Here is an 18434-nt window from a genome sequence, read left to right as displayed (position 1 = left end):
TGCTTCTGGCCAAAGTATTTGGAGGGTCTCTACATATTTTGCCAATTGAATCTTAATAATGCTCTTAGTGTGTGCTGCTAAACCTGAGGGTTGAGGGTGGTAAGCACAGCGAAAGTGTAAAAGCAGGCAAACAGCACAGACTTGTCAAAGCACCTGACCAGCAAAATGGGTTCCTTATCACTGAAGTATGAGAGAGGAGTCCCCCAGGTAGGAATAGTCTTTTCCAAAAGGCCTTCAGTTGCAGAAGAGGCATAGCCTGTCTACAAGGGAAAGCTCTAGTCCAATGAGAACATACAGATCATGACTAAAACATTTATATCCACGAGACAGGAAGCTGTATGGCATCCATTTGCCAACCCTCGAATGGTCCGTGAGGCAATGTAAAATGTCTGGGAGCAGTGCAAACAGGCTTCTCTGGTTGCTGATCCGAAAAGGGCAAACGAACCATATAATCCCACCTTCAGCTATAGTGCCATCAGAAATGGAGCAAATAAAATATGTTAAAGCATTATTTAATTCACTTGATTGGCTATTTTTGATGGCTACTATCAAATTCTAGACTTTTTCCCCCCTTTTGGGAGAAATTCCTGCATGATACTTTTCTAAGAAGTCTTGGCTAATGAATAGGGGTGGAGGAACTAAGGAGAAAAGGGTATCTCTCAAAGGGCCCAAACAAAAGGATATGTTCAGAGACAGGAATCTGTTGAGGTTTATTAGAGATCCCCACAATTTGTACTGTTTACTCCAAGGCACAGGCTGCTTTTTAACAATGGGGTTGAACACTGAGAGAGTAGATCTGGTGTCAATAAGGATAGAGATTCATTCCTAAACTGGAGAGTGGTTTCTCAGCAGATTAAGAGGGAGGATTAGGAAGAGCTCCTGTAGTTCCTCAGAGCCCTGTCATTGGGAATTAGAAAGACATTGGAAGGGCTGGTTAGAAGGGAGAAGGTGCCTGAAACATTTGTGACAACCTCTGTTCCAATGTCCTGGCTCTTTGTAATAATAGCAAGAAGTAGGAGGTTTTTGGTTTCGTATAGAAACCTGCATTTGCTCGAGTTGAAAATTAAGAGTTTTAGTGGTTTTTTTCATGCAGGTGACTCACCTAGGGTGTGAACTAGCTGAATTGTCAAACTGACCACATCTGAAGTGGACACGGTCTCCCATCCCATCGTGGACCAAACTAAAAGAGAAAGGTCTCAGTTCAGCCAGTTAATAAACAGAGTTAAAAGCTACCCAAGTAGAATCGATCTGTAAAGAAAGACCAGAATTTTCTTTGAAAATCATCTGAAGTATAATAGTCATGAACAGGTTCATCAGACTTTTATGAGCAAGCTTGAATTTTGTTCCAATCAACAGGCTTTGGGAAAGCCCCAGGAATTGCCTGAGCCTGATCATATAATAAATCAGGATTACAGCTGGGAGTGGCTACCCAACTCTTAATAAAAGATTGTTGTAATGCAGCCAAGAGTTTCTACTACTTTCTACCAAAAATTACTTGTATTGATCCATTGAAATTAAGTGAATTCTACAGTTAAGTTTTAATCTGCCATCTAGTTTTAAAACGCAGAAATGGGTTTCGTTCTATAGGGAGATAGAAATTTTAAAACATACTAAGTATGAAGATAACCAGTAGAAGACTATTACATATACTGAAGAATGTTAATGGAAAGTATTGAGCAAAGGGGAAATCAGTCGTTTCGGAGAAAGAAAAATAAGTTAATAAGAATGTGTAAAGTTGGTGAAATCAGGAAACTGAATACTTTGTGAAGACAACAAACTGAGGCACTGTTGAAAGTGGAAATAGAAGGGCCAACCCATCCCTCAGAGCTTAGGAGAGAGGAGTAGGAGGTGCAAGGAGAGGCCTTGTGATGGGGGAGGCTCACGGAGCCCTGGGAAACCATCATTCCTGAGATCCCGGCCAAACCATGTTGCCATTCCATCCTTGGAAGTAACTTACAGTGCCTGTCTAGGACCGACTCAGTGGGCTGAAAGAGACCGCGTGACAGCAGGAAATCAAATGAGACATGCAGAGTGGGGGCGGGGGGTGGGTACTCTACATTTCCAAGGGAAGAGAAATAGAATCAGATTTTGATGTGTTGCTGCTCAGAATAGTGAGCCCGCATATGAAGATGTCAGCTGAACTCTAAGAGGAGACCAAACTCTCATAGCCTTCTCACCCAAGGAAACCAGTGGCCATTTGTGGGAGTGACAGTAGAATGGGTCAGGACTGTCCCTTTATACAGTTAACAGCCCAATGCTGTTAGTTAACCTGAAACATGGGAATTCCTCAGAGTCACGTAGCGTATCAGTTAACTATCATGGCTACCGTCACTAACAGATCAGAAAAAGAATGGCCTGTGCAAATAAATAGGTTCGTGCAAAACTAATTGATGTTTAAAAGGTTAAAAATAATTGCAAAAACCACAATTACTTTTACACCAACCTAATAGAAATTCAGATATGTGTAGTTCAGAACTGATAGGGCAACTCGGGGACCCATGTACTACCTACTTTTCTACTCTACCACACATGGTTCTTCTTCTCAATGTTAGCTCAAGGTCCAAGATAGCTGCTGGAGCTCTAGTTATTACATTCACGTTCTAGGAGAGCAGCACCCCTCCTGGCTCAGTCAGCTTTCATTAAGCACTTCATTTTGAAGCTGGTATTCCACTTCCACTTCCATCTCATTTGCCAAAATTTGGCCACATGCATGCACTTAGTTGCAAGGAAGTCTGAGTATTGCAGCTGAGCATATTGCTGCTCTGTTTAAATGGAGTTCAGCCACCACACACAAGCTAGTATAGACAATAAAAATGAATCCATTACCCTTTTCTGCTGAGATCCAACAAGGAAGCTGATAAATGTGTTTGATTCAGGGGGAAATCTCTCAGTACGTTTCTCGGTACAGTGTACCATGTAGTGTAAGAGGAAGTGTCTATATTTCACCTTTGTGGTGCTCAAGCAATAATCACAATGCAAAATTGGAAAAACTGACATAGCATATTTTGTCCATGTAAAGATTTGGATTTTTGCACTGAATTTTCTATGCTCTCCTGTACTTTCTCTAATAAAAAAAGCGTAAAGGATATCACTACCCACAATTCGGATGCAGGGTAGTAAACAGATATAAGGTAAACATTATAATGCAACTGATAGTGTATTATAATTCAGATGCACAGGTGTCTTTTGTGAATTGATTCTTGTAGAACCCAGACATTGTTAGAAATACATACCAATCAAAAGAAATTTTTCCACTGAAATTTTTTTGGGTAAAGTTACTCAAGAATCTGAATAGTTCTTAATTTGCTTGTGTTTCTGGTATTCTTAATTGGCTTTGAGGAAGTTTGAATAATAAAATACCAAGGTAATATCTGTATCAAAATCTGTTGAGAAATTGAAGTAAGTCCAACATTAATACCTTGAAGTCATAAAATGAAGAGTTGGAGAAATGCAGAAAATCTCAAACACATTAGTTTTCATTTCCATTGTTTTCTCTATGTATGGATGTCTATCTGCAAAGCTGGAGTCGTAGGCCTTTGTAACACTAACTGCCCTGTATTTTTCATTTCTTTAATAATACATTGGACAGAGGTTGGCTAATGATACTGCTAAGTGGTTAATAGTGCAGAGCTCAGCCTGAAACACCTAAGCAGGTAAATTTCTAAAATTTTCCTAGTTGCTATTATAATTGCCGAGTCTCTGAAAAGCTCCCACATGCTATTATTTCCCAGTCTGCAGCAGTGAAGTGATTGGTTTTCTTGAGTTTGGAAAAGCTGCTGAGAATGTCTTCTGTGTCCGCACATCAAACCACAACTGCCCCTTGAGTATAATGGCCTCAGCTTTGCTTCCACACTCAAAACTTTCTGGGTGTTTCTCATTTACAACCTCTAAACTGAAACTATACAGGTAAGGAGATTCTAAGAAGTGTCATTCTCAGCCTCAAAAAGTATTGGTGGCGATGCCACATCAACAGCAGACAGCCCAGCACAGGCATGTGGACATCCACAGTAGTGCCACACACAAACATGCGAGTTGGAACATGCTCTCATCTTCGAGCACTAGAACTTCCAGGATTACGTTGACTAGAAAGAAGCCTTCTCCCTCTCTTAAAGGAGCCTAAACGTGCGCTGAATATGGGCTACAATATGCCTTGTGTCCACTGAGGTCAAGAATGGAGCAAAATTGTGACCTTCACATGGCCTGTTCTTGGTGCTGTGCATGGAAAGAGTGAGTTCTCTAAAGTCTCTCCTTGTTCTTATAAAGACACCAGCCCTATTGGGCCCCACCCTAATGACCTTATTTAACCCTATTTACCTCCCCAAAGACCCCGTCTCCAAAAACAGTCACATTGGGGGTTAGGGCTTCAACATGAGTTTGGGGGAACACAATTCAGTTCTTAACACCTTCCAACCCCATTCTTGGCCTCAGTGAGAAGCAGGATACAGGGTGTCTTCCGAGAAACAAATATTTTTTCTCCTAGGCTGTAACATTTTACATCTACTTGAAAACATTTTAATGTTTAAACTCTATGCTGTAATCTTTTTGGGTTCTTAGGCTTTTGGAACTCAAAAACCCTTTTTCTTTCTCAAAAGCCTGACTCCTTTCTGGATGTCTGGGAATGTTCCATATCTTAATCTTAATCACAGGTGTTTATATATTTAAAACTTAATCAAGCTGTAAGTTTAAGATTTGTGCACTTCATTATCTGTATGTTATTACACAGTTTTATTTTTTTTAAAACCCAACTGTTACTAGGAAAAAACATTTTCTTTCGTGATGATGCTGTGGGTCTCAGAACCTAGATTTTATTTCTGACATTAAGTATGGGCTCTTTCTTATTCCATTCCTCTCAGACCCCTTCTTATCCTGAAGCATTGGATGTGACTGGCCAAAAGGGAAGATGGTTATCCTGTAATTTGCAGAGGGATTTGGGCAAATTTCAGTTAATGTCTAAATAGCAGAGTGTATCTTTGGATGGATTCACCAACAAAAAAAAGAAAAACCTCAAATAGCATGGCTGCTTCTGGACAGGAGAACTGGCAGCCTAGGAATGTAGGGATAAATAACAATTTTTTTGTACTGTTTACTTTTTTTTTCTTTTATCATGAGCATGTATTACATAAAAAATAAAATCTGCACAATTAAATAATTCTTAAAAGTATCCACAAAAAATGACTTGGAAGATGTCCATGATATATTGTGAAATCAAAAGAGAAAGTTCAACAACAGATTACATACATACACACATGCACAAACAATCAGCTGGAAAGAATCACTCTTAGTGTTACCCTAGGATCTGAGATAGAATTGGGGCCTTATCCTTTTTGTTTCTACACATATTTTCTGTTTGAATTTTTTGCAAAATTGGTGTTACTTTTATAATTAAAAATTCTACCTAACAAAAACATTTTGCCAGTGTGAGTGATTCCGGGTTTGACCTTTTCCTATTACCCTAAATTTCATTAAGAAGTTTAAGCTACAATTTGGTAGTTGATTCAAACCCCTTTACATTTAGGAAAATTCTACCTATGAAGTAATGCATGACAGGTAAGACCAAAAGAACCAAAACATGGGCTAAAAATAGAACAGGCCTGTGTCCACTGAGGTCAAGAGTACAGCAAAATTGTGAACTTCAATTCAGAGTTCCTCCTTTAAGAAAGTTTGTGGGGTTCTTTTTTTTTTTTTTTTCCCCATTTTCAAGAAATTTGAAACTGTAGAAGTTTTAGAGCAGATTCTTTAATGAGACTTGGCCAGGATTTCAAGGTAATGAGAGAAGGGAGTAACTCTTATAATGATAAAATATCATTACACAGAAAACACAGAGAAAATGTTTTTATGCCAGATACAGGCTGTGGTGATAGACATTTTAAAGGAAAACTAGTAAAATGTTTATAGAATATAAAACAGATTTTAGAAAGAACTCTATTCTGATGTCTTCTTGCCTCAGAAATATTGACACTGAGACTGTTTTCTTAATATTTCGTGGTGTTTTATTTTTCATTATTCTTTGACATCTCTATATTTGTGCATTCAGAAGGCAAGTCTTATCATATTGCATTAATAGGTTTCTCTTACATATTTTATTATTTTGGTGATGTGACATTGGGGCTGGAGGTTTATGGGCCGTTACCAAGGGGTCATTCTTCTCCATCTTCTGAGACAGTCAGCATTAAATGACAGAGAAGACACACTATATAACCAGTTATGTTTACACAGGGATGGGCTGGGGGACACAAAAAAAGACATGTGAGGTTTGTTTTACCCATGCACATTTTTGAGTGCAGCGTTAGAATGAAGAATGAACAGGTGATCTGGTATCCTCTGTTCTTTTACAATTTAATACAATTTTTTGTAGCTTTTTAAAAAGACCAGTACAAATCTCTCTAGACCCATCTAAACTTGTGGATGAAATCAGCATACCAAAGAAAAAAGGAGAGTAGTAAACTATGTTTGAGCTTAGATGAAGTTGAAAAACAGTTTTTCAGAGCTTCAAAGCACAAAGAAAAGATTTTCCTTGATGCAAAGAGGACAATCCAAAACCTGCTAAGAAAATAACTGCATATCAATCTCCTGACTTCAAGTATCACTGTTGAATCAAGAGCACATCAGTTTTTTCTAACAAGAGTATGTAGAAAATGGACAAAAATAATTTTAGATAACTGTGTTTTTTTATAGTTTGAAATTCACCTTTATTTCACTAGACTTAAATAAAAATTATCATATAAACAACACACTAAGAATATACATATGTATACCTATAATTTATATATGAGGTCTGACAATTACATTCGCGAACTCATCCTAGAAAAAGTGCTACATGCCTCATTGCTGAATATCACTACGGTCACTTTCGAAGTACTCCCCTTGGGAAGCTATGCAGCGATGCCAGCGCCTAGTCCACCCTTCAAAGCAATTTTGGAAGTCTTTTTTCTGGAATGGCCATCAGAGCTGTGGTTGTATTACCCTTGATGTCCTGAATGTCATCAGAATGTCTTCCTTTCAATATTTCCTTCATCTTCAGGTAAAGAAAGAAGTCGTTGGGGGCTAGATCAGGTGAGTAGGGAGGGTGTTCCAATACAGTTATTTGTTTCCTGGCTAAAAACTCCCTTTGCTTTTGTTCATTGGTGAGCTCTTTCAGGACCATTTTTGCACACACCTTTTCATACCAAGATTTTCAGTTAAGATTTTCCTAACTGTTTATCAATGTTTACTTACTTGGTCTACTATGCTCCTCACAGCCGACAATTCTGGTGCACAATTTGACAAGTTTTGCAATGTTTTTATCAGTTCTGCTCGTTACTGGCCGCCCTGATCTTCATCGGTGACCATACTCTCCCCTCAGAAAAAAATGCTTAATCTGTTTGTACACTGCCATTTTCTTCATGGCATTATCCTCATAAACTTGGACTAACAAGTCCCTGATTTCACTTTCACTCTTGCCAAGTTTAACAAGAAATTTAATGTTTGTTCATTGCTCTAATTTCAAGCTAAGACATTCTCGCGACAGCACACAAAAACATGCAACAATAATGAAAGCCACCCAGCAAGACACCGCTACATGTCCACACAAACACAGCTGTGAGACACTGATATACCAAGGTTATGAAACCTTACTGAGCTGTTTGTACAGCACTGCCAATGTAAGTGCACAATGGCAAGTTCGTGAACCTAATTGTCAGACCTTGTATACTGTAATTTCATTTTTCTTATAATACATTCAAATCATCAGAGACAATTACAACTCATCTTTATCTGTGTTGGTAGGAAAGGGAAGAATATTCCATTTGGATTTTTTAATCAAATCTATTGGGGTAGCATTGGTTAATAAAATTATGTAGGTTTCAAGTGTACAATTCTATAAGAAATCATCTGTATATTGCATTGTGTGTTCAGCACCCAAAGTCTTATTCCATCACCATATATTTGACCCTCTTTACCCCCTCTACTTCCTTACCTCCCTCCTTATCCTCTGGTAACCAGTAAACTGTTGTCTGTGTCTATGAGTTTTTGTCTTGTTTGTTGCTTTCAGTTCTATATCCTGTATATGAATGAAATCATATGGTTCTCAACATTTTTGGTCTGACTTATTTCGCTTAGCATGATAATTTCAAAATCCAACCATGTTGTTGCAAATGGCAATATTTCATCTTTTCTTATAACTAATATTCCATTGCATATATGTACCACATTTTCTTTACCCAATTATATATTGAAGGACACTGTGGTTTTCTGACCTGTGTCATTTACCTTATCTCGGAAGAATTTCTTTTAACATTTCTTGCAAAGCAGGTCTTCTTACAACAAATTCCTTCAATTTTTGTGTACTTGAAAAAATATTTTTTCAATTTTTTCTGCATTTTTATGGTAAAATACACATAACAAAATTTACCAATTTAACTACTTTTAAGTGGTATATTGTTGTGCAACCGTCATCACCATCCATCTCCAGATCTCTTCGTCTTACAAAACTGAAACTCTATACATGTTAAACAATAACCTTCCGACTTCCGGAAAAATGGCGGCGTGAGGTGAGCCTCTGTAAAGCTCCCCTGGAATTTACAAAGAATCGAACAACAAAAACTCCACAAAGGACTCCCTGCACAACAGACAGGCAAGATGAAGAGGCCCACTACTGACTGAAATCACCTACAGGTGGGAGATTCGCGCGAGTGGAGGGAGGAGGAAAGGGAGAAGCGCGCGGAGACGGAGCCGCGCGGGCGCAGGACGCAGACCTAGCTCAGTGCGCCGAGCTCGCTGCTTCCCGGAACTACCGCAGCTGCGGGAGAGGGAAGAACTCGGACTGCTAGGGCTCCGCCAGGGCTCCACAGGGCTGAGGGGACAGCATATAACACGGCTGAACCCAACGCTCACGGCAGAGACCTCGGAGAAAAGACTGAGGGAAAAAGGCTGAAAACGGTGGTTTAAGCCCGCACTGCCGAGCAGAGAACGGAGCCTTAGGCACTGAGACTAGCCGCCCCCTCCCTCCCCTCCCAGAGCTCGCCCCGCCCCCACCTGCCCGGTGCTAGAAGCAAAACAGTAGCAGTGTCAGATCAAAACAACAGAAAATTTGCTGTTTTGAGAATTGTGGACTGCAAACACAAATTCACAGCCCAACTAGTTCCAGCAAAGGGGAGAGAGCTGTGGAAGCAGGACCGGCTGTGGTGGTGGTCGCCGCCATTGCTCTGGGCCACCTCTCACAACTCACCCCGCCCCTGACCCCACCTATCTGGGCGGATCCCTGCAGGAGTAAACAGAACTGCTGAAACATACGGGCTCTGAATCAGGAACTGGAAGAGCTTTGGAACATCAAAAGCTCTCCGCATGCCCACCGGGACACTGCGCCCTGTGACCTAGACGAACTATTAATAGAGGAGAAGCCTGTCTCCCAGGGAATCCCCCCATTGTGTGAGAAGCAGGAATAGTGCAGAGAAAACATAGCACTACTGTGTGGGAGAAGAAAAATAAGTTGCAGTTGGAGAAATAATAAAACATTCTACCAACAAGTACTGGCAAACAAAAGAAAGACCGCTTTCTATCAACCTGTTGCAGAAGTCACTCCTGTAGATGTCTAGGAAGAGAAATAGTAAACCAGTAATCGCCATGAATAACCAAGGCAACAAGATAGCTCAGAAAGAAAGTGAAAAATCTCCAGAGAAGGCACTTAAAGATACAGAAATATGTGACTTAAATGACAGAGAATTCAAGATTGCAGTTCTGAAAAAACTCAACGAGATACAAGAAAACACAGATAGGCAGTTAAAGGAACTCAGAAACTCAATCAAAGAACAGCATGAGCATTTTACGAAAGAGATTGAAATCTTAAAAAGAACCAAATAGAATTTCTGGAGATTAAGAACTCAATAGAAGAAATTAAGAATGAAATAACCAGCTTAGGTAGTAGAGTTGACCAGATGGAGCAAAGAATCAGTGACATCGAAGATAGAAACCTGGAAATGACACAAATAGAAGAAGAAAGAGACTTGAGACTTAAAAGAAATGAAAGAACTCTACAAGAACTTTCTGACTCCATCAGAAAGAGCAATATAAGAATAATGGGCATACCAGAAGGAGAAGAAAGAGAGAAGGTAACAGAGAATATATTCAAACAAATTGTCGATGAGAACTTCCCAAATTTGTGGACAGAACTGGACCCTCGAATCCAAGAAGCAAATAGAACACCTAGTTACCTCAATCCCAACAGGCCTTCTCCAAGGCACATTGTATTGAAGCTGTCTAAAATCAACGACAAAGAAAGAATCCTCAAGGCAGCCAGGGAAAAGAAGACGGTAACTTACAAAGGAAAGCCCATTAGATTATCATCAGATTTTTCAGCAGAAACTCTACAAGCCAGGAGGGAGTGGAACCAAATATTCAAACTATTGAAAGAGAGAAACCATGAGCCAAGAATAATATATCCAGCAAAGATATCCTTTAGATATGAAGGAGGAATAAAGACCTTTCCAGACATACAGAAGCTGAGGGAATTTTCTAATACACGACCTGCACTACAAGAAATACTAAAGGAGGCTATTCGACCACCATCAACAGGGACAATTTGTGGCAATCACAACTCAAAAAGGGGGAGAATAAAGGCCTGAACCGGAATACGGGAATGGAGAAAGTAAGCGTGCTGAAGAAATTGGAATACTCTAAATATCAAACTTTCTTTTACATAAACTTAAGGGTAACCACTCAAAATAAATCCAGAATTGAAATATATACTGAAATAAAAGAAGAAACAGAGGGAAACATCATAGAATACCACCACACAGAAGTAATAGACAACAACAAAAAGGCAAAGAAACAATGGAGACACAGCCTTACCAGAAAACTAAAGATAGAATGACAGGAAATCCTCACATATCAATAATCACCCTAAATGTAAATGGACTGAACTCACCAATAAAAAGGCACAGAGTAGCAGATTGGATCAAAAAACTAAACCCAACCATATGCTGTCTCCAAGAGACACATCTCAGCTACAAGGACAAGCATAGACTCAAAGTGAAAGGGTGGAAATTGACACTCCAAGCAAATGGTACCCAGAGAAAATCAGGTGTAGCCATAATGATATCAGATGAAACAGACTTCAAGGTGAAAAAGATAACAAGAGACAAAGATGGACATTTCATAATGGTGAAGGGACTGTACAACAAGAAGACATAACAGTCATCAATATTTATGCCCCCAATCAGGGAGCACCAAATACACCAAGCAACTACTAACAGAACTAAAGGGAGAAATTGACCAAAACACAATTATACTAGGGGACTTAAATACATCATTGACAGCTATGGATAGATCATCCAAACAGAAAATAAATAACGAAATAGTAGCCCTAAATGACACATTAGATGAAATGGACATAATTGACATTTATAGAGCACTTCATCCTAAAACATCAGACTATACATTCTTTTCTAGTGTACATGGAACATTCTCAAGGATAGACCATATATTGGGACATAAAATCAGTCTCAACAAATTTAAGAAGATTGAAATCATACCATGCATATTCTCTGATCACAAGGCTTTGAAATTGGATATCAACTGTAAAAAGAAAGCAGGAAAAACACAAATACATGGAGATTAAACAACATACTTTTAAAGAAGGACTGGGTCAAAGAAGAAATTAGAGGAGAGATCAAAAGATACATAGAAACAAATGACAATGAAAATACATCCTACCAAAATTTTTGGGATGCAGCGAAAGCAGTTTTAAGAGGGAAATTTATCTCATTACAGGCCTATCTCAAGAAACAAGAAAACTCCCAAATAAATAACCTCATGTTACACCTTAAAGAACTAGAAAAAGAAGAACAAGTAAAACCCAAGGTCAGCAGAAGAAAGGAAATAACAAAAATTAGAGCAGAACTAAATGAAATAGAGAACAAAAAGACAATAGAAAAAATAATGTGACAAAGAGCTGGTTCTTTGAAAAGATTAACAAAATTGACAAACCCTTGGCTAGACTTACTAAGATAAAAGAGAGAAGACACTGATTAACAAAATCAGAAACGTAAAAGGGAAGTTATCACGGACACCACAGAAATACAAAGGATCATCCAAGAATACTATGAAGGACTATATGCCACCAAATTCAACAACCTAGAAGAAATGGACAAGTTCTTAGAAACATATAGCCTTCCAAGGCTGAACCATGAAGAACTGGAAAATCTAAACAGACCGATCACCACTAACGAAATTGAATCAGTCATCCAAAACCTTCCCAAAAGCAAAAGTCCGGGACCAGATGGCTTCACTAGTGAATTCTACCAAACCTTCAAAGAGGATCTAATACCAATTCTGCACAAACTCTTCCAAAAAATTGAAGAAGAGACAGTACTCCCTAACTCATTTTATGAGGCCAACATTACCCTGATACCAAAACCTGGTAAGGACAGCACAAAAAAAGAAAACTACAGACCAATATCTCTAATGAATACCGATGCAAAAATCCTAAATAAAATTCTAGCAAATCGAATACAACAATGCATTAAAAAGATTATTCATCACGACCAAGTGGGGTTCATCCCCGGGGCACAAGGATGGTTCAACACACGCAAATCCAGCAATGTGATACATCACATAAACAAAATAAAGGACAAAAATCATATGATTATATCAATTGATGCAGAAAAAGCATTTGACAAGATACAACATCCATTTATGATTAAAACACTTAATAAAATGGGTATAGAAGGAAAATACCTTAACATAATAAAGGCCATATATGACAAGCCCTCTGCTAATCTCATAATAAATGGAGAAAAACTGAAGCCCTTTGCTCTACGTTCAGGAACACGACAGGGATGTTCCCTATCACCTCTGCTTTTCAACATAGTGTTGGAAGTCCTTGCCAGAGCAATCAGGCAAGAGAAAGAAATAAAAGGCATCCAAATTGGGAATGAAGAAGTTAAATTATCACTCTTTGCAGATGACATGATGCTATATATAGAAAACCCTAAAGACTCCACCAAAAAGCTATTAGAAACAATCAACGAATACAGTAAAGTTGCGGCTACAAAATCAACGCACAAAAGTCCATTGCCTTCCTATATACTAACAATGAAATCTCAGAAAAGAAATAAAAAACAATTCCTTTTGCAATTGCAGCAAAAAGAATAAAATACCTAGGAATAAACTTAACCAAGGATGTGAAAGACCTATATGCTGAAAACTATAAGACATTTTTGAAAGAAATTGAAGAAGACACAAAGAAATGGAAAGACATTCCGTGCTCATGGATTGGAAGAATCAACATAGTTAAAATGGCCATATTACCCAAAGCAATATACAGATTCAATGCAATCCCCATCAAAATCCCAATGGCATATTTTAAAGAAATAGAACAAAAAATCATCAGATTTGTTTGGAACCACAAAAGACCCTGAATAGCCAAAGCAATCTTAAGGAAAAAGAACAATAATGGAGGTATCACACTTCCTGACTTTGGCTTGTACTACAGGGCTACAATAATCAAAACAGCATGGTATTGGCAGAAAAACAGACACATAGACCAATGGAATAGAATTGAGAACCCAGAAATAAAACCACATAAATATGGACAGATAATTTTTGACAAAGAAGCTAAAACATACAATGGAGCAAAGACAGCCTCTTCAATAAATGGTGCTGGGAGAATTGGATAGCCACGTGCAAAAGAATGAAACTGGACTGCTATTTGTCACCATGTACCAAAGTTAATTCAAAATGGATCAAAGACTTAAGCATAAGACCTGACACAATAAACTGCATAGAAGAAAACATAGGTACTAAACTTATGGACCTTGGGTTCAAAGAGCATTTTATGAACTTGACTCCAAAGGCAATGGAAGTAAAAGCTAAAATAAACGAATGGGACTATATGAAACTTAAAAGCTTCTGCACAGCAAAAGAAACCATTGACAAAATAAAGAGGCCACCAACTGAATGGGAGAAGATTTTTGCAAACAGTGCCTCCGATAAGGGCTAGTATCCAGAATATACAAGGAACTCATGCAACTCAACAACAAAAAACAAACAACCCAATTGAAAAATGGGCAGAGGACTTGAAGAGACATTTCTCCAAAGAGGACATACAAATGGCAAATAGACATATGAAAAAATGCTCAACATCACTAATCATCAGAGAAATGCAAATCAAAACCACAATGAGATATCACCTCACCCCAGTCAGAATGGCGATCATCAACAAGACAAATAGTAACAAATGTTGGAGAGGCTGTGGAGAAAAAGGAACCCTCATACACTGTTGGTGGGAATGCAGACTGGTACAGCCGTTATGGAAGGCAGTGTGGAGGTTTCTCAAAGAATTACGAATAGAATTGCCATATGACCCAGCAATCCCTCTCCTGGGTATCTACCCAAAAAATCTGAAAACATTTAGAGATAAAGACACGTGTGCTCCAATGTTCATTGCAGCTTTGTTTACGGTGGCCAAGACATGGAAACAACCAAAATGTCCTTCGATAGATGAATGGATAAAGAAGTTGTGGTATATATACACAATGGAATACTATTCGGCAGTAAGAAAAGATGATATAGGAACATTTGTGACAACATGGATGGATCTTGAGAGAGTAATGCTGAGCGAAACAAGTCAGACAGAAAAAGCAGAGAACCATGTGATTTCACTGATATGTGGTATATAAACCAAAACAACAAAAGAACAAGACAAACAAATGAGAAACAGAAACTCATAGACACAGACAATAGTTTAGTGGTTGCCAGAGGGTAACGGGGGCGGGGGGTGGGGGGTGGGAGATGAGGGTAAGGGGGATCGAATATATGGTGATGGAAGGAGAACTGACTCTGGGTGATGAACACACAATGGGATTTATAGATGATGTAATACAGAATTGTACACCTGAAATCTATGTAATTTTACTAACAATTGTCACCCCAATAAATTTAATAAAAAAAAAACAAAAAACAATAACCTTCCATTCTCTGTCCCCCACCTCCTTGCAACCACCATTCTACTTCCTGTCTCTGTAATTGTGACTATTCTAGGTACCTCTATAAGTGGAATCTTACAGTATTTGCCTTTTTGTGATTGGCTATTCTCACTTAGTAAAATGTCCTCAAAGTTCATCCATGTTATATAGCAAGTGTCAGAATTCCCTTCCCTTAAGACTGAATAATATTCTATTATATGTAACACACACATTTTCTTGTCTGTTCATTTGTCAATGGACACTTGGGTTAATTCCATATTTTAGCAATTATGAATAATGCTGCTATGAACATGGGTGTACAAATAGCTCTTTAAGACCCTGCTTTCAATTTTTTGAGCATATACCCAGAAGTGGAATTGTAAGATCACATGGTAATTCTATTTTAATTTTTTGAGGAACCAGCATACTGTTTCACACAGCAACTATACCATTTTACATTTCTACCAACTGTGCACAAAGGTTCAAATTTCAACATCCTAGCCAACGCTTGTTATTTCCTGCCTTTTTTTCAAAGTAGTCATCCTAAAGAGTATGGGGTGTTATCTCATTGTAGTTTTGATTTGCATTTCTCTAATGATTCGTGATGTTGAGTATCTTTTCATGTGCTTATTCACCATTCATATATCTTTGGAGAAATGTCTATTTAAGCCCTTTACCCATTTCTTGAATCAAGTTGTTTGTTATTTTGTTGTTGAGCTTTAGGTGTTCTCTATATATTTTGGATATTAATCACTTATCAGATATATGATTTGCAAATATTTTCTCTCATTTTGTTGACTACTTTTTTACTCTGTTGATAGTTTTGTTTTTTTTACAGGACTTTATTGGGGAACAGTGTGCACTTCTAGGACTTTTCTCCAAGTCAAGTTGTTGTCCTTTCAATCTTAGTTGTGGAGGGTTCTGTTCAGCTTCAAGTTATTCTTTCAGTCCTAGTTGTGGAGGGCCCAGCTCAGCTCCAGGTCCAGTTGCCGTTGCTAGTTGCAGGGGGCACAGCCCACCATCCCTTGCGCGAGTCGAACCGGCAACCTTGTGGTTGAGAGGACACGCTCCAAGCAACTGAGCCATCTTGGAGCTCAGCGGCAGCTCAGCTCAAGGTGCCATGTTCAATCTTAGTTGCAGGGGACAGAGCCCACCATCCCTTGTGGGACTTGAGGAATTGAACTGGCAACCTTGTGGTTGAGAGCCCACTGGCCCATGTGGGAATCGAACCGGCAGCCTTCGGAGTTAGAAGCACGGAGCTCTAACCGCCTGAGCCACCGGGCCGGCCCTGTTGATAGTATTTTTTGATGCATAGAATTTTTACATTTTCATCAAGTCCAACTTGTCTATTTTCTTGTTGTTGTTGCCTGTGCCTTTGGTATCATACCTAAGAAATCATGCCAAATCCAATGTTGTGAAGATTTGCCCTATATTTTCTTCTAAAAGTTTTATAGTTTTAGGACTAGGGTTTAAGTCTTTGATGCACTGTAAATCAACTTTTTTATATGGTATTAGGTAAGGGTCAAAGTTCATTTTTTTGCATGTGGATATCCAGTTTTCTCAGCACCATTTGTTGTAATGACTGTTCTTTCCCCATTGCATAGTCTTGATCTCCTTGTCAAATATCATTTGTTCATATATGGGAGGGTTTACTTCCGGGCTCCCCATTGTATTCCATATGTCTATATTTCTCTCCATATGCCAGTATCATACTGTTTTGGTTACTGTAGCTTTGAAATACATTTTGAAATCAAGAAGTGATAAGTTCTCCAGCTTCCTTCTTCTTTCTCAAGATTGTTTTGGCTATTCAAGTTCCCTTGAGATACCATATGAATTTTAGGATGGGTTTTCCTATTTCTACAAAAATCGTTGTTAGAATTTTGATAGGGGTTTAATTAACCCTAAAGATTGCTTTGGGTAGTGTTGACATCTTAACAATATTGTCTTCTATCCATAAACGTGGTGTGTCTTTACAGTTACTTATGTCTTCTTTAATTTCTTTTAGCAATCTTATAATTTTCACTGTACAACTCTTTCACTCCCTTGGTTAAGTTTGTTCCCAGTATTTTTGATGCTAATATAAATGAATTATTTTTTTAATTTCCTTTTAGAATTGTTCATTGTTAGTGCATAAAAATGCAACTGATCTTTGTATATTGACTTGACACCCTGCTAATTTGCTGAATTTATTTATTAGTTCTAACATTTTGGGGTGGCAATTTTTAGAGTTTTCTACATATAAGATCATATCATCTGTGAGCAGAGATAATTTTACTTATTTCTTTCCAATTTGAGTACTTTTTGTTTCTTTTTCTTGCCTAATTTCTCTGGCTAGAATTTCTAGTATTATGTTGAATAGCAGTGGTGAAAGCAGGAATCCTTGCCTTGTTCGTAGTATCTCTAATTTGGGGGCCAACAGTTTGCCCTGTGACCCCACTTCTCTGATGTATCTAAGGAGAGTTGTCTGTTCAACATTTTACTTCTGGTTAGGTACAGTGACAACTTTCAAGCTCCTTACATGCCAGACTGGAAAATAGAGTCCACTTTGCTTTTCCTCTTTAATATTTTCTTAATTTAGTGTTGATAAAACTGAAGAGAAACTGTTAAAATTTTAAATGTTCCTTTAATTTAGTCCTTCATTGCTGCATTCCAACCTTATTTTTCCAGTTTCCTTTAAAGAGAATCTGCACCAAAGCTACTGCTAATGAAATGGTATTGTCAGCTGAGAACTGCCTGTTAAAATGATGATTTCCAAAATTGGAGAGAACCTAAATAACCATCAAGAGGAACATGGACTAAATATTTATATATGCACAATGGAATACTATATATGAACATGGAGCATTGTCCATGATATACTACTTAGTTAAGAGAAATAGCAAGTTGTCCCAAAATATATATGACATAATTCAACATGTGTATAAACAACTACATTCACTCATACACAGAAATATATAAGTTTCTATATTCATGTTAAAGGTCTTAGAGGAAAAAACATCAAAATATTAGCAGTGGTTTCTTCTACAAAGAACGAGCTGGGGAAGATCAGGTGCAGGAGAAGTGGGAAATTTTGCTAATAACTATATACACTTCTGGTAGTATATTCATATTATCATTCAAATTTGTTTCACTTAAATGGAAGCAGAGATAATTCTTTGCATTAAGTAAAATTTCTGGACCTTAAAAATCTGATATAAAATAAATAGCTGAGAAACTCAGTGACAAAGGCAAAATCCAGGGAAAGAATCTTTTAATTATCGTGGACTCACAATACACTCATTCAGTAATATTTCACAGAGGATATTCGTGTATTTGAGAGCAAACTATTTCAGGTTTAGTTTCACAAACGGACAAAATTTTCCCTGTCCTAAAACCAAATATTTGTACAATGTGTAATCTGCTCTCTCTTACCTGGTTCCAGGGATGACAGGATGTTTACTCCTTTCCAAGCAATTGAGCAAATAAATTTTGTAACCAAAATACTGATATGAAGAG

The sequence above is a fragment of the Rhinolophus sinicus genome, linkage group LG09 (assembly GCF_036562045.2).
Source record: "Rhinolophus sinicus isolate RSC01 linkage group LG09, ASM3656204v1, whole genome shotgun sequence".
Taxonomy (NCBI): Eukaryota; Metazoa; Chordata; class Mammalia; order Chiroptera; family Rhinolophidae; genus Rhinolophus; species Rhinolophus sinicus.
Note: the sequence above shows the minus strand (reverse complement) of the source record.